Raw genomic sequence first — 22211 nt, 5'->3', positions numbered from 1 at the left:
AAGGGATTGAAATGAGGGCAACCTTGTAATTTGACAGGGTGGTAAATCTCCAAAGCTTCCAGCAATCTTAGTTCCAGCTCTACTTGGGGCAGTTCCTTGGGAAGTGACCAATGATCTTCCCCGCAATGATTAAACCCACAAGTTCGCTACAGAGGCAGGACGAATGAGAGGCGAGATTTTGTAAAGAGGCTAGATTTATGAAATAACTTGGTCTTTTCTTTTTTTTTTAAGTAATGCATGCGGTCCTCAGAATTTCGATGAACGCGGGCACTTTTTCTAAAAAAACACTAATGTCATTGCCAATTCCTTCTACGTCGAAACCAAATGTGGAATTATCGTTGGAATTTCGACGAAATCGAGCATTTTTTCAAAAAAAAATCAAGTTTGATCACAATATACCTTCTCTATCAGAAACCTTCGTCGAAATTTTAGGCTAAATGTATTACTCAAAAAAAAATCAAGTTTGATCACAATATACCTAAGAATCCGCTTGACTACAACCAAGTGAGATTCTCTTGGGCTTTTCTGGAATCTTGTAGTAATGCCAACTGCATGTGCAATATCTGGTCTGCTATGCACTACATAATGCAACTTACCAATCATTGATCGGTATTCCTTCTCATCAACCAATTATGAGTCATCTTCTTTGGATAGTTTACAACCGGTCACCATCAGAGTACCAACTAGTTTTCTATCCTCCATGCCAGAGGTCTTCAACACCTCTTTGATATACTTGGACTGAGTGATAAAGATTCCATCCTTCATCTGCTGGATCCGTAGTCCAATGAAGAATTTAATCTCCCCTATGAGTGACATCTCAAACTCTTTCTTCATCTCATCAGCAAACTCATGACTCATCTTGTCATCTCCACCAAAGATACTGTCATCAACAAATACCTCACAGATCAAAATCTGATCTCCTTCAGACTTCAAGTAGATATTACTCTCTTCACTTGTTCTCTCAAATCCAATCTTCACAAGATGGGAATGCAGATGCTCACACCATGCTCTAGGTGTCTGCTTTAGACCATATAAGGCTTTATGTAGCCTACATACGATGTCACTGTCTTCAGATAGGGAAAACCCATCTGGTTGCTCAATATACACCTCCTCTTCAAGTACACCATTTAGGAATGTAGATTTTACATCCATTTGATATACTTTGAAACCTTTAAAAGATGCATATGCAAGAAGCATACAGACTCCTTCCAATCTGGCTATAGGAGCAAAGGTTTCTCCATAGTCTTCTCCTTCTTCTTGAGCATATCCTTTGCACACCAATCTGGCTTTGTTCCTAATCACTATGACATCCTCATTCAGCTTATTTTTGAAAACCCATTTGGTACCAATGACATTTTTATGCTCTGGTCTGGGTACCAAAGACCATGTACCATTTTTCTCTATCTACTCAAGTTCTTCTTCCATTGCCTTGATCTAGTCTTCATCTTTATGGGCCTCTTTGAATGATTTAGGCTCAAATTCAGAGATCATACATGAGTTTTCTCTGACCTTTCTTCTTGTAAGGATTCCTGCATCCTTATCTCCTATGATCTGCTTACAATCATGATTCAGCTTGACATACCGAGGAATGGTCTTAATGGATTCCTCTTGCTTTTCTTCTTCATCCTCATCTCCATCAATATCAGCATCTACATCTACCAGTTTAGGAACATTGTTACTAGTACTTGGTTGACTAACAACCAGTTCCGAGAAGGTTACAACTGGCTCATTTACCGCTTGCTCACTACCAGTTTCCTCAATTTTCTTAGAGGTTTCATCAACTCTTACATTGATGCTTTCCATAATTCTTTGAGTCCTATTGTTGAAACACTTGAGAGCTTTGCTCTTGGTGGAATATCCTAGGAATATTCCCTCATCACATTTCGCATCAAATTTGCTCTGGTGTTCACTCCTCTTGATGTAACATTTGCTACCAAACACTCTAAAGTAGCTAACCATAGGTGTCTTAATGGTCCAATACTCATAAGGAGTTTTATCCTTACCTTTCTTGATGAGTACGCGGTTCATTGTGTAGACTGTAGTGCTCACTGCTTCTCTCCAAAAGGTGTGAGCTACCTTTCCTTGAATCAACATGGTTCTAGCTGCTTCAACCATAGTATGGTTATTCCTCTCTACTAGACCTTTCTATTGTGGAGTCCGAGGGGCAAACAGTTGCCTCTTGATGCCATGTTCTTCACAGTACTTGTTTAATTACCTGGAAGTGAATTCCCCTCCTTGATTAGTTCTCAGGCACTTGATCCTTTTACAACTTTCCTTCTCCACTAATGCTCTGAAAGCTTTGAACTTTAAAAAGGCTTCAGACTTGTCTTTCAAGAATGTGACCCACATCATTCTTGAGTAGTCATTAGTGATAATCATGATGTACCTATCACCCTGCACACTTCTAGTTTTCATAGGACCACACAAATCAGTATGCACAAGATCAAGCAAGTTGTCAGCAGTGAAAGATTTACCTTTAAAGGTTGAGGAAGACATTTTCCCCAATTGACACTCTCTGCACAAGGTATTATCCAATTTGCTTACCACAGGCAACCCTCTAACTGGCTTGATCTTACTAGCCTTCACAATGTTATCAAAGTTTACATGGCAGAGTCTCTTATGCAATATCCAGCTATCATCAAATTTAGTCATAAGACATGTACTTAATTTGCATTTAGCTTAAATAGGTTACCTTTGGTCTGCATGTCGGTGGCCACCAATTCACCATTCTTTCCTTTGATTTTGCAAACTCCATTCTTGAATTCCAGAGTGAGGCCACTGTCATTCAGCTGGGCGAAACTCAGAAGGTTGTGTCTGAGACCATCAACCCAATACACATTGTCATCACTGCTCTTTCCATCCAGAGAGATGGACCCTCTACCTTTGACCATGCACGATGCATCATTGCCAAAGTGAACCACACCACCATCATACTCTTCCAAGAATAGAAACTTGCTCCGGTCAACAGCCATATGGTGAGAACAGCCACTGTCAATGATTCACTCATTGGAATTATCAAACCGGGAGACAAGAGCCTTCTTGTCTGACACATCTTCCTTGACAGCAACAAACACAATATCTTTATTTTCTTCATCCTCTGACTCCTCATCTATAACACCTTCATCGACTGCCACAAAACAGTTTCTCCGGTTTTCTCCTTTGAATTTCTTGAACCTTTCTGGTTTGTCCTTGTTGTCACTATTAGGATAGTTTACAGCAATATGTCCTATCCGGTTACAAGAAAAGCATTTCAAAGGTAGTTTACCTATGTATTTGCCAGTTCCTTTAGGAAGTTTCCTGGAAAGGAGAGCTTCAAATGCCATCAGAATATCCTCATCATCCATTTCTCTACTCTGTCTTGGCTCACCACTAATGCTAAGTTCTTTTCCTTTTTCGGATGGTACTACAGAAGCTTTAAAAGCTGATACAGTCTTTTGAACACTGCCATCAAAACTATTTAGCTCATAGGCTGTCAACTTTGAAATGATGGAGTCTAGGGATACCTTAGTCTTGTCTATTGATCTCAGCTCCTGAATAGAAGCAACCCTTATTGCATAAACCAGAAATAGGGATCTCAGGACTTTGCTTACCATAGTGGAATCTTCTATTTTACCACCTGCACTCTTGATATCTACAATAATAGTTTTGATTCTTATTCCATACTATTGAATGGTCTCACCTTCAACCATCCGCATATCTTCAAACTTCCCTCTAAGGCTTTCATCGTTAGCTTGTTTTACATGCTCATCACCACCATAGATATTTTCAAGAGTATCCCATACCTCTTTGGGATTTTCCTTATCTTGGACATTAATAAACTCAATGTTAGATAAACTACTAATTAGGGCTTCCATGACTTGCCCATTCTCTTGTATCTCTCTCTTTTGGTCATCGGTGAGACTACCGATAGGGGCAACATAGGCATTCTCAACATAGCTCCAGTGTTGAGCACCCATGCTTCTGATGTATATCTCCATTCTATCTTTTCATATAGTGAAATTTTCTCTGTTAAACTTTGGACCTTCCCTCTTCATCATTAGACCAACAATTATCCCTATTACACCAACAATTATTGCTACTTGTTCTTTGATTGATCTCATTGATATGGCTCAAATTGAAATAATTCATTTCATCAATCAGAACAAATATATTCAAAATTTTACTAAGCAATAAAACAAGTCTCGTGATCCTTAGTTTCCTTAAACTAGCCCCTTTGGTTGCTAGCCCTTTACTCACAAGCATTACTCTCACAAAAAATACAAACTCATTTTTTTGTAAGTGATCCTTTAATCATCATCATTTTCATGCTCCGAACACACTTACCTTTGCAAGTGCAAGTATCCCAAGCCTCGATCCAAAACTATAATCCACTATATTTGCAACAAGCTTTGCCACATCACTTCAAATTGCTCTTGTAAGAACACAATTGTTAAATTAGTCTACATGACTAATGCAATATCATGGAGGGGTGTAGTAGAAGAAGACATATATCTCTATAAATAATATGACTTTTTTGAATCTATTCTCAAAGATCAATGATGAAAATAATGAAGATGGGGTTTTTAGTAAGATATATGAATTAATTGAACTACATACTATAAAAATGAATAGGTCTCAAGAAGATCAAGGAAGTAGAGGACAGAGGATCTCCCTATACTAGTAACACATTTAGAGGAAGGTAAATCACAATCTTCTTTTAAAACTTTTATAGTGACTCTACAAGGTACTAGACCTTTCCTAATTTCTTTCAAATTAGTAAACTAATGAAGATATGACTGTTCTTTAGAGAACATCTAAGAACCAGTAGGAAACACCAACACATATATATCCATATAAATTGAGAAACAACAGCTCATCTAGGTTTTTGTAGTTATTTCTCAGTTATGGAAAGCAATAGTATATGTATAGGTTTAAAGTTTAAACCCTTGGCTGTGGAAGTATTCTGATTTAAAGTTTAAGCAATGAGTTGTCCCATATGCATCCCATAGTTGTGGTCTAAAAGGTTACAGTGGAATGGTAATGGGAGACACTCACGACAGTATGACCCAATTGCCAAATCCGTCCAGCAAAATAAGGTCGTCTATTACTCCACTGGACAGGTGATTAAGTTTTAGCATAAAAATTATAGGAGACATTCAAGTGTGACTCGATTTATAAATATTCAAGAATGTTATCAAAGCATTGTTTTTACTACATTAAAGTTGGCCTCTTTGAATAATTTAGCCTCAAATTCAAATATCATACATGAGTTTTCTCTGACCTTTCTTCTTGTAAGGATTCCTGCATCTTTATCTCCTATGATCTGCTTACAATCATGATTCAACTTGACATACCGAGGAATGGTCTTAATGGATTCCTCTTGCTTTTCTTCTTCATCCTCATCTCCATCAGTATCAGCATCTACATCTACCAGTGTTGGAACACTGTTACAGGTACTTGGTTTACTGACAACCGGTTCCCAGAAGGTTACAACTGGTTCATTTACCACTTGCTCACTGTCGGTTTCCTCAGTTTTCTCAGAGGTTTCATCAACTCTTACATTGATGCTTTCCATAATTCTCTGAGTCCTATTGTTGAAACACTTGAGAGCTTTGCTCTTGGTGGACTATCCTAGGAATATTCCCTCATCATATTACGCATCAAATTTTCTCTGGTGTTCACTCCTCTTGATGTAAAATTTGCTACCAAACACTCTAAAGTAGCTAACCATATTTGTCTTACCGGTCCAATACTCATAAGGAGTTTTATCCTTACCTTTCTTGATGAGTACCCAGTTCATTGTGTAGAATGTAGTGCTCATCGCTTCTCTCCAAAAGGTGTGAGCTACTTTTCCTTGAATCAACATGGTTCTAGCTGCTTCAACCACAGTCTGCATATTCCTCTCTACTAGGCCATTATGTTGTGGAGTCCCAGGGGCAGACAGTTCTCCTCTTGATGCCATGTTCTTCACAGTACTTGTTTAATTCACCAGAAGTGAATTCCCCTCCTTGATCAGTTCTCAGGCACTTGTTCCTTTTACCGTTTTCCTTCTCCACTAATGCTCTGAAAGCTTTGAACTTTAAAAAGGCTTCAGACTTGTCTTTCAAGAATGTGACCCACATCATTCTTGAGAAGTCATTAGTGAGAATCATGAAGTACCTATCACCCTGCACACTTCTAGTTTTCACATGACCACACAAATCAGTATGCACAAGATCAAGCAAGTTTTCAGCAGTGAAAGATTTACCTTTAAAGGTTGAGGAAGACATTTTCCCCAATTGACACTCTCTGCACAAGGTATTATCTGGTTTTCTTAGCACCGGCAACCCTCTAACTGGCTTCATCTTACTAGCCTTCACAATGTTATCAAAGTTTACATGGCAGGGTCTCGTATGCCATATCGAGCTATCATCAAATTTAGTCATAAGACATGTACTTAATTTGCCTTTAGCTTAAATAGGTTACCTTTGGTCTGCATGTCGGTGGCCACCAATTCACCATTGTTTCCTTTGATTCTACAAACTCCATTCTTGAATTCCAGAGTGAGGCCACTATCATTCAGCTGGGCAACACTCAGAAGGTTGTGTCTGAGACCATCAACCCAATACACATTGTCAGCACTGTTGTTTCCATTCAAAGAGATGGACCATCTGCCTTTGACCATGCATGGTGCATCATTGCCAAAGTGAGCCACACCACCATCATACTCTTCCAAGGATAGAAACTTGCTCCGGTCACTAGTCATATGGTGAGAACAGCCACTATCAATGATCCACTCATTGGAATTATCAAACCGGGAGACAAGAGCATTCTTGTCTGACACATCTTCCTTAATAGCAACAAACACAATATCTTCATTTTCTTCATCCTCTGACTCCTCATCTATAACACCTTCATCGACTGCGACAAAATAGTTTCTCCGGTTTCCTCCTTTGAATTTCTTGAACCTTTCTAGTTTGTCCTTGTTGTCACTATTAGGACAGTTTACAGCAATATGTCCTATTTGGTTACAAGAAAAGCATTTCAAAGGTAGTTTACCTATGTATTTGCCGGTTCCTTTAGGAAGTTTCCCTGGCAAGGAGAGCTTCAAATGCCATCAGAATCTCCTCATCATCCATTTCTCTGCTCTGTCTTGATTCATGACTAATGCTAGCTTCTTTTCCTTTTCTGGATGGTACTACAGAAGCTTTAAAAGCTGATTCAGTCTTTTGAACACTGCCATCAAAACTATTTAGCTCATAGGTTGTCAACTTTGAAATTATGGAGTCTAGGGATACCTTAGTCATGTCTATTGATCTCAGCTCCTAAATAGCAACAACCCTTATTGCATAGACCAGAAATAGGGATCTCAGGACTTTGCTTACCACAGTGGAATCTTCTATTTTACTACCTGCACTCTTGATATCTACAATAACGGTTTTGATTCTTATTCCATACTATTGAATGGTCTCACCTTCAACCATCCGCATATCTTCAAACTTCCCTCTAAGGCTTTCTTCCTTAGCTTGTTTTACATGCTCATCACCGCCATAGATATTTTCAAGAGTATCCCATACCTCTTTGGGATTTTCCTTATCTTGGACATCAATAAACCCAATGTTAGATAAACTACTAATTAGGGCTTCCATGACTTGCCCATTCTCTTGTATCTCTCTCTTTTGGTAATTGGTGAGAGTATCGGTAGGGGCAACATAGGCATTCTCAACATAACTCTAGTGTTGAGCACCCATGCTTCTGATGTATATCTTCATTCTGTCTTTCCATATAGTGAAATTTTCTCTGTTAAACTTTGGACATTCCCTCTTCATCATTAGACTGGGATCTTTACCTCAAGCAGTTAAGCTTATAACACAAAGGACCTATAGGATGCTCTGATACCAATTGAAAACATAATGAAGAACAAGTAGTACCCAACTGATACTGAGCGGGGGGGGTGAATCAGTACTGACAAAAACACACTCTTGAACCAGTTTGTTTGTAGACACTGTGCTTTGACAGACAAACAGTAGCACGGTCCTAAAACATAATACAACCAGCAAAAACCTAGAATAACTAAGACAACCATAAACCAGTTAATACCTATCTTCTCATATACTCTAACACTTCATTTCCATTTCACACTAATACATGAACAAGTAATCTACCATAAAAGATATACAAATGAGCAACTAGATCAACATGATTCACCGCTTGACAAAAAACAACAAAGTATCACATGAAGAAGACATCACACATGACACACATATTTTTCACATGGAAACCCAATAGGGAAAAACCACAGTGGGGATGAATACCCACAAGCTTTTTTTTGAACTCTTTAGAAGTTCGCTCTGTTAGGAGCCTTGTCCGGTTAAAGACTGATATAATAGGTTATGTTAGGAACTGATCCTATTAGGGATCACCTAGTTAAGGGATGGCTAGAATACCCGGTTAAGGGTTAAACCCTGTTAAAGGTTACCTTGATAGAGGATTTCAAGAACTCAATGGTTTTGAGTCACCCTGTTAAAGGATTTATAGCAAGCCTGTTAAAGCTACCCTGTTAAGGGATTACTCAACTGTTGAAGTGGTTAGAGATCAACAGGTATTACAATTTTCTGGTAACAACACTCAATGCCAATGCAGATCCGCTGAAGCTCCTCTTCACCTTCTGCACTTACACTCTATAGGTATCACTTCTCTCCTTTTTGTCTAGAAAGAATCACATATCCCTTCTCTTGGATACACACACACAACTTTTGCCAAGAACCCTAGAAAGAGACACAACATCGACCTTATAGGAAAACAAATAGGTCGGTAGCATAAACCCTAAACCCTAAACCTGTTAAGTTAAGGATTTCAAATGGTTCAATCCTGACCATTGAGCACACTGCATTAAATGCAACAGTTCTTGATCTAATCTCAAGACATTCTCCATCGTCCATTTCCACCGATTTCATGGCGGCTGATAACCCATCACATGTTATCATCATTTTAAAGACCCCACATTCCCGAGGTAGATTGGAACAATCTCCTTCATGCAAGATCCTTCACGTGCACAAGGCTTATGTGGCAACACGATCTGTTCTTCGTTACCGTGCTAACTCATCACACAAAGTCACCGGTTGAGCCACATAGGCTTGAAGCACTTCAACCAGAAACCCTAAAGTTGAGACTGCCTACTGGTAGTCATACAATGCTTCCATGTGCCAGTTCCCATAACCATATGCCGGTCCATCTTGAACAAACATACCACTTCACTTTGGCACAAAATCCGGTTCACAGTGTTATATCGGTTCTCACATATGTCGGTTCTCACCTCTTCAGCATATTGACAGCAATGACAACATACAATGTTATTATGTCCTCATACCGGTTCACATAATGCCAACACCTTTCTGGTTGTGAGTTGTTGTAATCTAGGAAATGAGCCCTCCGATAGTGAGCCTCTTTTGTAATCCCATATAACTAGTTATATTGTCTTAAGAGTTAACCCTCTCCATGGTTTTTCCCATTTGGGTTTTCCACGTATAAAAATCCGGTGTCTCTCTTATGGTTATGTATGTTGTGCACTTTCCTTCTTTTGTATATTTCAATTCATGTTAAGATAAGTTTTATATTATCAAAGAAGTCCTTTTTTATAGTCGGGGAATACTGATTCATCCCCTTCTCAGTATTCTAGTATGTTCAACAATTGGTATCTAAGCTTTGGTCCCTACTTGCTAGCTTAACCACTTGAGGGAGATCTTGATTTGAACAGATGGCTCCTATGGATATCAATGGTGAATATTATTTGGATGAAGAATTGAAGATAGCCCATGAAGATCTTGGGAGTGTGGAATCTGAGAATGATGAATTGAAATAGAATGTTAAGATAACAAATAAATGTGTATAGAAGTTGAGAAATCGGATCTGGAAGTTCAAAGAAAGGCATTGGGAAGTCAACAAGGAATTGAAGCAAGTGAATGAGACTATTGTGAATCTAAAGTTGTAGGTTGAAGAAAGAAGCAAAGTAGAAGAAAGCTTGAAGGACATTATGAATCTAAAGACTGAAGAAAATGGGAAGAGCTATAACAAGAACTTTATTAAAGCTGAAGTCAGAAGCTAAAGTCAGTGAGAGCAATCTATTATTGGACAAACTATTATCCATGCAAAAATATTTCAAGGATAAGGGAGGATTAGGTTTTCCCAGTGAATGCTTGAATGTCAAAAGTAAAGGAAAAGGAAAGATGTAAGATCAAAAGAAACCTAGAGATTCAAACAAAGTCCAGAATCCCAGACCTACTATAAACAAACCTCTTATTCAACAACCTAATGCTTAAAGGTACTAAACATTTAATGCCTATTGTTTTCAATGCAATTATTTTAGACATAAAGTTGTAGATTGAAGGCGCAATGTGAATCATAATATTCAATGCTTTACATGTGGAAGTTTTGGACATAAGGCTAATAATTGCAACAATCAAATCATGAATAGAAACTATACATAGTTTGTAAATAGAGTAAATAGCTCATTCATGAATAATCCCTTTCAAGGTTATTGTCACATATGCTATAAATTTGGTCATAAAGTTAATCAATGTAGATCTAGAGAAAATTTGGTGAATTTGGGACAAATAAATGTAAAATGTTACAAGTGCAACAAGTCTGGACACTTTGCTAATAGATAAAGGAAGGTGAATGCTCTAGTAAAGTCTAATGAACTTAAGAAGAAGAATATCATTTGGAGAAAGAAATACTTACCTCAGTCTCTTGCACCTGAGTTCGATGTTGGTCCTTCTTCCTTCGGAAATTGATCTGGTAGCTTCAGCATAGGGGGAGCTTCACAGATAAATATATTTGTACCTCCTCGAGTGAAAGAGATGCATGTGGTGGATTATGTTGTTGATATTTTTGTTATATGATCCAGTGGATTGTGTATCTCATTGAAGTGTAAAAATTCAGATGATGTCTATAGACACCTAAAAAATGTTTCATTAATCATGTACTAATTATTCTTCTAATTGATAAAATAATTATTTAATTATTTAATTAAATTAATTAATCTTATTCTTCTAATTTTATGTTTCTTCATCATCTTAATAATTATTTTTATTTCAATTCTATCATCGTTTAATCATTTAACCATTTTCTAAGTATTAATTAAATATTAATTATTTAATTAATTGTGATCTTAATCTTTCAATTTAAATAATTTTTATTATTTAAATAAATTAATTCTCAATTTCTATCTTCTCATCAACTAATCATTTAACCCTCTTCTAAATATTAATTAAATATCTTCTTCTTTTTTTTTTATCAATAAAAGGTCGAGGCCAAAGAATTTCATTAATTTTTTAAAAATAGATAGAATTACATTTACACCTCCATTCGGTGTGGGCGCCGGTAGGAAAGAATGGAGGGAAGAAAACCTCCAGTCTAGCCCAGATCCCTCAAGGATCAGAGAAAATTAAGAATGCGATACAGAATGGAGATACAAGATCACAAAGGGAACTTGTCCAAAATAATGAAGATTGTCTGTAGAAATCCTTTGTGTAAAGTTGAGCAGCAAATTGCCCATTTCTTGGGGTGATGCTGCCATTTGTGGGCGACAGTTCTTGCTATTCCTGAAACACGAGGTTACACATGCTCTACTCCATATGCTGTACAAAATCTTGAGAAAATATCTCACGAGAATGTTAGGAAAAGGAAAACCGAACATGTCAACTTATACAATATATCATACCTGCCTAGATGGTCACCCTGTTAGGATACACAGCTCAAAATATTAGTCTCAAAAAATCTCCAAAAACATAATGTAAGAGTGATTACCCATCAGAGAGCATAAACTCAATAAATATTAATGAGGCAAATTCCATAAGTATTCCTGCAAAGCGATCGCGGGGAGCTACCATCATAAAGAATATACACATCTTAACAAGATTACGAAGCTAAGTTAAAGCAACCTAGAGATAGTAAAGCCTGAAATCTTCTTAAGAACAAAACAAGAGACAAAACATCGAGAATATAGGGGACCGAAAAGGTAAAATAGAGATGAAGATAGCTAGGTAAGTGTTAGTCCTAAAAGAAGGCAATATCTACATAAATAATAATTCTTATATATCTGTGATTACATATATCCGGGAGTGAGATATGCCAGCACATTTATATACCTATGCTCATTAATGTAAGGTATTGCCTCCTTCTAGTCTTAAAGCTTATCCTAGCAGAGCGGCGATGAACTTCAGAAAAGACTCATCGAAGACAGTAATTCCATCAACAAAAGATAACGAGGAAAGCAAAGATGGTTTTCATCGACGGGAAAAGGTCTTCGAGGAGATAATACCATCTGTGTAACATAAAAAGGGTTCATCGAAAGGAAAGTTCTCGTCGAAAGAATAATGTCGATCAGACAAAAGGAAGCTACATCGATAAAAGATATCGATGAGGAAATAGGTTTTGAGGATGCTAAAAGACATGCCTCCGATACGCATAGATTCACCGATGTGCCTTTATTAATGGAAGATGATAAGGGAGGATAAAGAAAGGCTTCAGTGAGACAATAGATCCATTCATCGATAGGGCATGATGATTTTGATGAAAGAATTGTTTAGGTGGAAAAAATAAAGGAGGTCATCGAAGCCCGCGGTTTCTTCGACAAAAAAACCCAATGGATATCAGATAGGTATCAGTGAGGAAAAAGCCATAGTGACCGAATACAATGTTTCGATGAAAGAAGGATTATCTATGAAGTTAAATTGTAAAAGCCCTCTATTATTAAAATAAATTGTAATTTTCATTAATACCATGGTAGCCCACAAGTCATCAAGCAGGTGTAATAGCATCCTATTTAAGATATCTGGGTTCAAATAATATCGATGAGACCCAACGATGTCTCATCAATAGAGAAGAGCCATCAAAGAAAGGAAGCGTCGATGAACTTTAGAAAAGACTCATCGAAGACAGTAATTCCATCGAAAAAAGATATCGAGGAAAGCGAAGATGGTTTTTATCGACGGGAAAAGGTTTTCGATTAGACAGTACCATCGATGTAACATAAAAAGGACTCACCGAAAGGAATGTTCTCATCGAAAGAATAAAGTCGATCAGACAAAAGGAGGCTGCATCGATAAAAGATATCGATGAGGAAATAGGTTTCGAGGAAGCGAAAAGGCATGCCTCTCATATGCATGGTTTCACCAATGCGACTTTATTAGAGAAGGATGATAAGGGAGGATAATAATATCGATGAGACCCAATGATGACTTCATCGATATAGAAGGGCCATCAAAGAAAGGAAGTGCCGATGAACTTCAGAAAAGACTCATCAAAGATAGAAATTCCATTGACAAAAGATATCAAGGAAAGCGAAGATAGTTTTCATCGATAGGAAAAGGTCTACTAGGAGATAATACCATCAGTGTAACATCTCCTTGAAAGGAATGTTCTCATCGAAAGAATAATGTCGATCAGACAAAAGGAGGCTACATCGATAAAAGATATCGATGAGGAAATAGGTTTTGAGGAGGCTAAAAGGCATGCCTCTGATACGCATGGTTTCACCGATGCGACTTTATCAGTGGAAGATGATAGGGGATGATAAAGAAAGGCTTCGGTGAGACAATAGATCCATTCACCAACAAGGCATGATGATATCGATGGAAGAAGTGTTTTGGTGGAAAAAATAAAGGAGGTCACCTAAGCCCGCGGTTTCTTTGACATAAAAACGCAATGGATATCAGATAGGTATCAGTGAGGAATTTTCATTAATACCATGGTAGCCCACAAGTCATCAAGTGGGTGTAATAGCATCCTATTTAAGATATTTGAGTTCAAATAAAAGTGATGAGACCCAATGATGTCTCATCGATATAGAAGGGTCATCAAAAAAAGGAAGCGTCGATGAACTTCAGATTAGACTCATCTAAGATAGAAATTCCATCGACAAAAGATATCGAGGAAAGCGGAGATAGTTTTCATTGATGGCAAGGTCTACGAGGAGATAATACCATCGGTGTAACATAAAAAGGACCCACCGAAAGGAATGTTCTCATTGAAAGAAAAATGTCGATCAGACAAAAGAAGGCTACATCGATAAAAGATATCGATGAGGAAATAGGTTTCGAGGAGGCTAAAAGGCTTGCCTCCAATACGCATGGTTTCACCAATGCGACTTTATCGATGGAAGATGATAAGGGAAGAAAAAGAAAGGCTTTGGTGAGACAATAGATCCATTCACCAATAGGGCATGATGATTTCGATGGAAGAGGTGTTTCGGTGAAAAAAATAAAGGAGGACACCGAAGGCCACGGTTTCTTCGACATAAAAACCCAATGGATATCGGATAGGTATTGGTGAGGAAACAACCATAGTGATCAAATATAGTATTTTGATGAAAGAAGGATTATCTGTGAAGTTAAATTATAAAAGCCCCCAATTGTTAAAATAAATTATCATTTTCATTAATACCATGGTAGCCCATGAGTCATCAAGCGGGTGTAACAGAATCCTATTTAAGATATCCGGGTTCAAATAATATCGGTGAGACCCAACGATGTCTCATCAAAATAGAAGGGCCATCGAAGAAAGGAAGCACCGATGAACTTCATAAAAGACTCATCGAAGACAGTAATTCCATCGACAAAAGATATCGAGGAAAGCGGAGATGGTTTTTATTGATAGGAAAAGGTCTTCGAGGAGATAGTACCATCGGTGTAACGTAAAAAGGACTCACCGAAAGGAATGTTCTCATCAAAAGAATAAAGTCAATTAGACAAAAGGAATCTACATCGATAAAAGATATTGATGAGGAAATAGGTTTCGAGGAAGCGAAAAGGCATGCCTCCGATACGCATGGTTTCACCGATGCGACTTTATGGGTGGAGGATGATAAGGGAGGATAAAGAAAGGCTTTAGTGAGACAATAGATCCATTCACCGATAGGGCATGATGATTTCAATGGAAGAAGTTTTTCGGTGGAAAAAATAAAGGAGGTCATCAAAGCCCGCGGTTTCTTCGACATAAAACCCAATGGATAACAGATAGGTATCGGTGAGGAAACAACCATAGTGACCGAATACATTATTTTGATGAAAGAAGGATACATGCATTAAGAGTGCTTATCTATCCCAAATAATTCATGAAAGGGTCCTGGGCAGCAAGACTGTGAGATAAAACCTACATATATGTGTATATATGTAAATATATATATATATACATATATATACATATATACATATATATATATGTATATTTATGTATATATCTATATATATGTATATATATGTATATATATATGTGCCGATGTGAGGAAAAATATGAGGATGGATGACTGAAACAAGGTGAGGGTTTGATAATGAAAGTTCCCAGATAAGTATATACACAAATATTAGACGAGGGGCCTCTCCTTGGGCTAAAGGATGGAAGACTAAATGGGTATGAAGGAGAGGAATAAAATCTATCATTGAGATTTGTGTTTTAATGATTATATCCGGCCATGGATTGAGCCTAAATACCTGAGTTAAAGTCTGGGAGAACAAATATATGGGCATATTTAAATTGAATGTTTGTCTGAGTATCTATACCTAAATACAGGGGGCAGGAAGAGGAATAAATAAGGGGGTTAAAACAGAGTTTGGGCAAGAGAAACATAAGGGGATGAAAGGAGAAACATGCTAACGACCACCTAGGACACGAAAAAAAAGGAGGGGGTTGCCTTAAGGTGGCATAAATAGGAGATTGATGCCATCAGCTCCCAAATTGGCCAACTCATCCACTCTTTTATTGCCCTCCCTATAAATATGATTGACTGTGAACCTATCTAAATCTTTGCATAAGTCAAGAGCTTTTGATAGAAAAGTATTTAGTCTCCAATTAGGCATACTACCTTTCCTTAGAGCATTGACAGTTATAGCCGAATCTCCTTCAATTTCCAGGTTCTTAACTCCTAGTTTCCTACATAAATGTAGACCCTCCACCAGGGCCATAAGTCCCACCCAGTTGTTGGTGTTGATGCCAACTAGAGAGGCAAGGGTTGCTAGTTCCTTACCTTCCCAATTATGAACAACACATCCTATCCCTGCTTGCCCTGGGTTGCCACGGGATGCCCCATCAAAGTTTAGCTTCACCCAACCATCGCCTAGGGGTTGTCATCTACATGCATCCCTCTATTGAAGACTAGCAATAGGACCATCTCCTAAAAAGGGAGGAAAGGATAAGCCTTCCCAACATTTTATCATCTTTTCACCCAATAAGTGATAGAGGCATTCTTCAAAGTACCTGATGGCAGTCAGTTGTTAATGAGCTCAGTGATAGCTAACTCTATCCTATTAATGATTCTGGGAACCTCTAGTTTTTCATTCTTAAAGAGACGTCTATTTCTCTCCTTCCATAGGTCCCACATAATGGAAGAAGGAAGAGTTGTCCATAAACCTTCAAAGAGACAGCCATGCCTGAGGAGAGGCCATGCCTTGAGCATTCCAAAGATGGTGTGGGGGAAGGCAGCAGACCATTCAAGTTTGTTGGTGAACCAGATCCAGCATTTGTGAGCAAAGGGGTAGTTAAGGAGGATATGATTGGTGTCTTCCTCGTCTGCCTTGCAAGGAGGACATCTACTAGGGCCCTCATACCCCATTCTTCTAAATTTGTCCACAGTTAGGAGCTTGTTCTAAACCACAAGCCAGGAAAAGATACCTGCCTTAGGCAGACGATATTTATCCCAGCAAAGTTTCAAGGGAAGCTCAGTCATAGGTCTTAAAAATGACTTGGAGATGAGAGAATACCCATCCTTGGATTTGTATTCTCCTCTTAGGGAGCCATCTCAGATGAGTTTGTCCTTATTCTGACCTAAGGCAATGTTCCTTGATTTAAGAATTTCCATAAGTTTTTATTTATCCCTTACCAGGATATCCTCATCTTCCTTCTCGATCCACTACCAACTAGCCCCATCCTCTGAAGGGGAGATATAGTTGTTTAACAAGGGTCCTCTATGAGATTCAAGAAGGATATGAGTAGTACCAAAGTCATGGATATTACCAATAGCCTTATATCCACCCCATGAATCCAACCAGAAAAGAGCTTTATCCTCGGACCCTAGGTTCCAAGTAAGTCTATCTGAGATAATCCTCCTGTAGTCTAACATAAACTTCCATAGGTAGGACCCTCTGGGAGGGTTGGTTTCTCTGAAGATTTGGATAGGATTCCCTCCATTAAGGTATTTGTGGTGCAGAAAGGGAGCCCATTTGAGGTGGGGGGTTCTGAACATCCTCTAGACCAACTTGGCACCCAAGGCTTTGCCCTGATCAGGAAGGTTTTCTTCTTCTTTAGGTTTGCATATCTTGTCCCAAGATATCAGTGATATTTTACGATTGTCATTAGCACCTTGCCAAAAGAAAGTCCTGAGATGCTTGTTGATCTCTGCAAGTTTAGAAGAAGATAAATGTTGACAGGAGAGCTGGTAAATGGGCATAGCTAACAAGACCGATCTAACCAAGGTTTCTCTACCTGTAGATGAGAGCCATTTTCCTTTCCAAGTGTTAATCCTAGATTTAATTTTATCCACCAAGTTGTCCCATAATTTTGAGGGTCTTTGACCCTTGTCAAGGGGAATGCCTAGGTATTTGCAAGGAAGAGTTCCTTCACTAATCTCTAGGACATTGTTGATCACTTTCCCTAAGGAGGGGTCTATGTTGAACATAAAAACTACAGACTTGGCCAGATTCACCTCTTGACCCGAGGCTAGCATATAGGAATTAAGGATGCCTTTGAAGGTGCTCGCTTCCCTTACACTTCCCTACCTAAAAAGCATCGTGTCATCGACAAATTGCTGGTGGGTAAAGGGAGGGAGGCTGCTGGTAATGGGGATTCCTTGGATCCCTCCTTCCTCTTTGGCCTTAGAGATAGATCTACCTAGGGCTTCAGCCATGATGATGAAGAGGAAGGGGGACATAGGATCTCCTTGCTTGAGCCCTCTTGAGCTGCTGAAGAAACCTTCTGGGGAACCATTAACCAAGACCAAGAATTTGGGGGTGGATATACATTCAAAGATTAGGTTGATCCAGGATTTGGAAAATCCAAAGGCCTCCAAGCATTTGTATAGGAAGCACCAATCAACTTTGTCGTAAGCTTTTCTTATGTCTAATTTGACTAGCATACTTGGGGCCCTGTTGAGTTGGACCGAATGAATGGCCTATTGGGCTATAATAACCCCATCATAGATTGATCTATCTACTATGAAGCCGGTTTGTTCTTCACTAATGATAATGGGGAGAAAATTCTGGAGTCTAGCTGCTAGGGTTTTGGTTAAGATTTTGTAGAGAGTGTTGCAAAGGGCTATTGGTCTGAAGTCATTAAAGCTTTTAGGATTCTCTTTTTGGGGGATGAGAGCTAAGAAGTTATTTTTGATTTCTTTGAGAATCTTACCAGAGTTCCTAATACCTTCTAAGGCATCCATGATCTCTGTCCCCATAAAACCCCAACATTTTTGGAAAAAGCTAGTGGGAAAGCCATCCGGGCCCGGGGCCTTGTCAAGATTCATCTTCATAAGGACAGATTTAACCTCCTCCTCAGATAATCTCTTTGACAGGATTTTGTTGTGGTCTTAGTTAATGAGTTTTGGAAGATTCTTGATAATATTGAGTTGGCCTCTGAGGTTGGAGCCTTCAATATTGTTTAAGATTTTATCAAAAAACCTTGCTACCTCAGAGGCAACATCATCTAGTTCAGACAAGATGGAACCCTGGCAATTCTTAATTTTAGAAATTCGATTGACCCATCGCCTCTGCTTAGTACTATTGTGGAAAAAATTAGTATTTCGATCCCCATCACTCAACCAAGTCTCCCTCAATTTTTGTTTCCAAAAGATCTCTTCATTTGAGAGTGTATTTTCATACTCAGAGAGTAGAGCCTTTTCTTTGAGGAAGAGATGTTCATCCATCCCCTTCTCAAGAACCTCAATGTTAACATTCTTAAGATCATTTTCTATTAGGAGTTTTTTATCGAAAATATTTCCAAAATTAGTCCTATTCCATTCTAAGAGCTTCCTTTTGATAAGCTTTAACTTGCTTGTGATAATAAACATCTTTGAACCAGAGAAAATAGAGCTTCTCCACCATTTCTCAATTAAGTTTAAAAATTTATCATCTCTAAACCACATGCTCTCAAATTTGAAGGGACATTTTTTAGGGGAGTGGTCAGATAATAAGATTAGTTGGAGTGGGAAATGGTTAGATCCTGCTAAAGGGAGGGGTTCTACATTTAAGGTAAAGTTAAGCTCTGAGAGCCCTCCATGGATAAAGAACCTATCTAGTTTCTCGGCAATATTATAGAAACCAAGCCTTCTATTGTTCCAGGTGAAGGCATTATCTGCCGTCTGGATTTCCAACAGGGAGTTCCTATTGATCCAATGATTGAAATCTATAGCCGTTGGAGGAAGTTTGTTGCTACCTCCTCTTTTGTCTGCTACCTTAGTGATAGCATTGAAATCTCCCCCAATGATGCATACATCATTTGGGAAACTTTTGAGGTAAGACTCCAATTCCACCCACACCCTAGCCTTATCCCTATTTTGCATAGGACTATAAACGTTAATCAATTTTAATCTTAGGTTATTTCTATAACTTACTGCTTCTCCTCCCATCCATTTTTTATTAATCTCTAAAGGTGTAAATGAGATGAATTTAGAGTCCCAAATGATGGCTAAGCCCCCTGAGGCCACCCCTGTTGCAGGGGAGTGCTTTAGCTGTCTAACGCCTAGTTTTTTCTCAAAAAGGGCTATCTCAAAGGAGTTCATTTTGGCTTCTTGGATTAACATAATATATGGTTTATAATCAGAGATGCAGTGCTTTAAGATGCACTGTTTGTTAGGGGCATTCAGACCCCTAACATTCCAAGTTATGATTTTCATGGCTTTGTGGGGAGGAACTTCCCCTCCCTTGCATTAAAAAGAGTAGATATTTTAGACTGACCCTTGGCTTCTCCATCCTTTGATCTTAGTTTAGCAAGGGATCTCCTACCTCTTCTCCTATTGTGTTTAGCATAGTTAGGAGATTCTTTGCTTCTATCAGAGCTGAGAATGCCTACAATATTTGGGTTATCATTTTCTAAGTTATCTAATGCTACAAAGAGTTCATCTGTTTCTAAGTTGACTCTAGTAACATCCACTAGATTTTTGACAAGGAGATCCCTTTGTCTTTTCAACTCCTCATCATCATAGATTTCATCAACCAATAGGTACATGAGGTCGTTTACTACTTCTTCCCCTACAAAATTGGCAATGATTTTAACTTCCCCAGCCACTTGATCATTCTCAGATTCTACAATTGTATCAGAAACAACCTTCAAAGATGGAGGGAAAACCTCTGCCTCCTCAAAGCCCTCCATACTTGAGACTAGAGAGATTGGTTGACCCTGTAGGGATGCCAATCCTAGATCTGGGGAAAGCCTACCTAGCTCTGTTGATTGCTCAAAGGCAATTAGTTCTGTTAAAGGGGGAGACCCCAAGGGACTCAACCTCTCTGGTGGAATGAGAGAGCTATATGATGACATATTTGTCAGGTCGAGCTTCTCTTTCTGGGGGATAACCTCATTGATTTCACCATCTTCCAGATCTTGATCCCCTAGAAGAGAGTCAACTATAGGTGAATTTATAGTTAGTAGTGAAGGAAGAGGGGAGCTATGAGGATATAGGTTTGAGGTAAGATGATTAGGGTTAAGATCAATCTTATAGCTCTCTAGGGTAAAACCCCCTCCTTCCACAAATCTGAATGGAGCGCCATTAGACTTGAGCAACGATATAGGGAAAGGTTTCTCTAAGGGGATCTTCCTTGGCATAGAATCTTCAAAAAGACCATTATAAAAGGGTAATTCTAGGGTTAAACAAGACTTATCACATTTCAGAGTTATAGGCTCTAAAGATTTATTGTTAATATTCATATTAATGATTAAGAGCTAGTTAAAGAAGCTTAGGGGTGATTTTTTGACTTCTACAAATTTACCTATTTTGTTGCCTATTATTCTTAAAAAGTCATTATTGCTCAGTTCTACAGGGAATTTATCAAGTGAAATTGCTCTATTAACCATGCAGGGATTGAATTGAGATGGGAGAAAGAGAGGTTGCCATTTCCAGCAATCAAACCCTAGACCTTTAAATTTTAATATATCCTCATTAAGAAATGAATTTCTAAGATTCTGATTACCACATTCAATAGCTAAGAAATTATCAGGAAGGATGTCAATTTTTACCTGGTTATTGAAGGAAGATGACACCTAGTTAGCAATTTGTTCCGACGGGATTCCCCAGCCTTTCCACTGAACAAAGATCATTCTATCACTGCAATGCATTTGATACCTAGCCTGGGTATAATTATCAATTTCAATGACCAACCTGTTAGGAGTAGCTGGGGAATTTGAAGGTAGATCTGACATAGGGTGCTTAATTTCCTTAGAATTGTGATGGCCAGAGGTTTCCATATCCTCTAATAATTTGCCCAGGGATTTCCGTGGAGGAATGTAGCGAGCAAAGGAACTCTTTGGCTGGAAGGAATATTATAATTGTGATTTAATTCCTTTAATTTAAATAATCTTTATTATTTAATTAAAGTCCATTTCTAAACAATTAAATAATATCTTTAAATTATTTAATTAGCTAATTAATTCTTCAATTCCAAATCCCCAAATTTTAATTTAATCTAATTTCATTATTTCTCTAAATTCAAATTCAAATTAAAACTCTTCTAATTTCTTCTAATTTCAAATACATGTGCATGATTTCAAAACTCAAATTGAAAATCAAAGTCAAGTTCTAAATATATTCAGATAACAAATTGAATTTAAAATAAATTCAATATTTGAATTAAATCTCATGCAAAGATTAAATTGAAAATCTAAGTCAAAGTGCAAGCACATGCTAAATTTATTAATTTAATTAATTAATTAATTAATTAATTAAATAATTATCTTTTCCATCTCTATTTTTATCTTCAACTTGGCTTTTTTCCAAAAAGACTTCAATCAGCTAACTATTCCATCTATTTTAATTGATTATTTCAATTAATTGATTAACTACATCATTTCTTTAATTTCCTCCCATTATCCTTTTTCTATCTTCCAGTTAGCTTTTTCTAAATAAAGTTTTCTTTGTCATCAATTAATTATCCTCCAATCATTCTTTTTCATCTTTCAATCAACTTTTTTCTCAATTATTTAACTCATTTTATCAATTCAATCTATTTTGTTCCACCTCCAAATTAGCAGTTCAACTATCAATCAGCATGTGAGCT

Source organism: Cryptomeria japonica, chromosome 4, assembly GCF_030272615.1.
Source record: "Cryptomeria japonica chromosome 4, Sugi_1.0, whole genome shotgun sequence".
Taxonomy (NCBI): domain Eukaryota; kingdom Viridiplantae; phylum Streptophyta; class Pinopsida; order Cupressales; family Cupressaceae; genus Cryptomeria; species Cryptomeria japonica.
Note: the sequence above shows the minus strand (reverse complement) of the source record.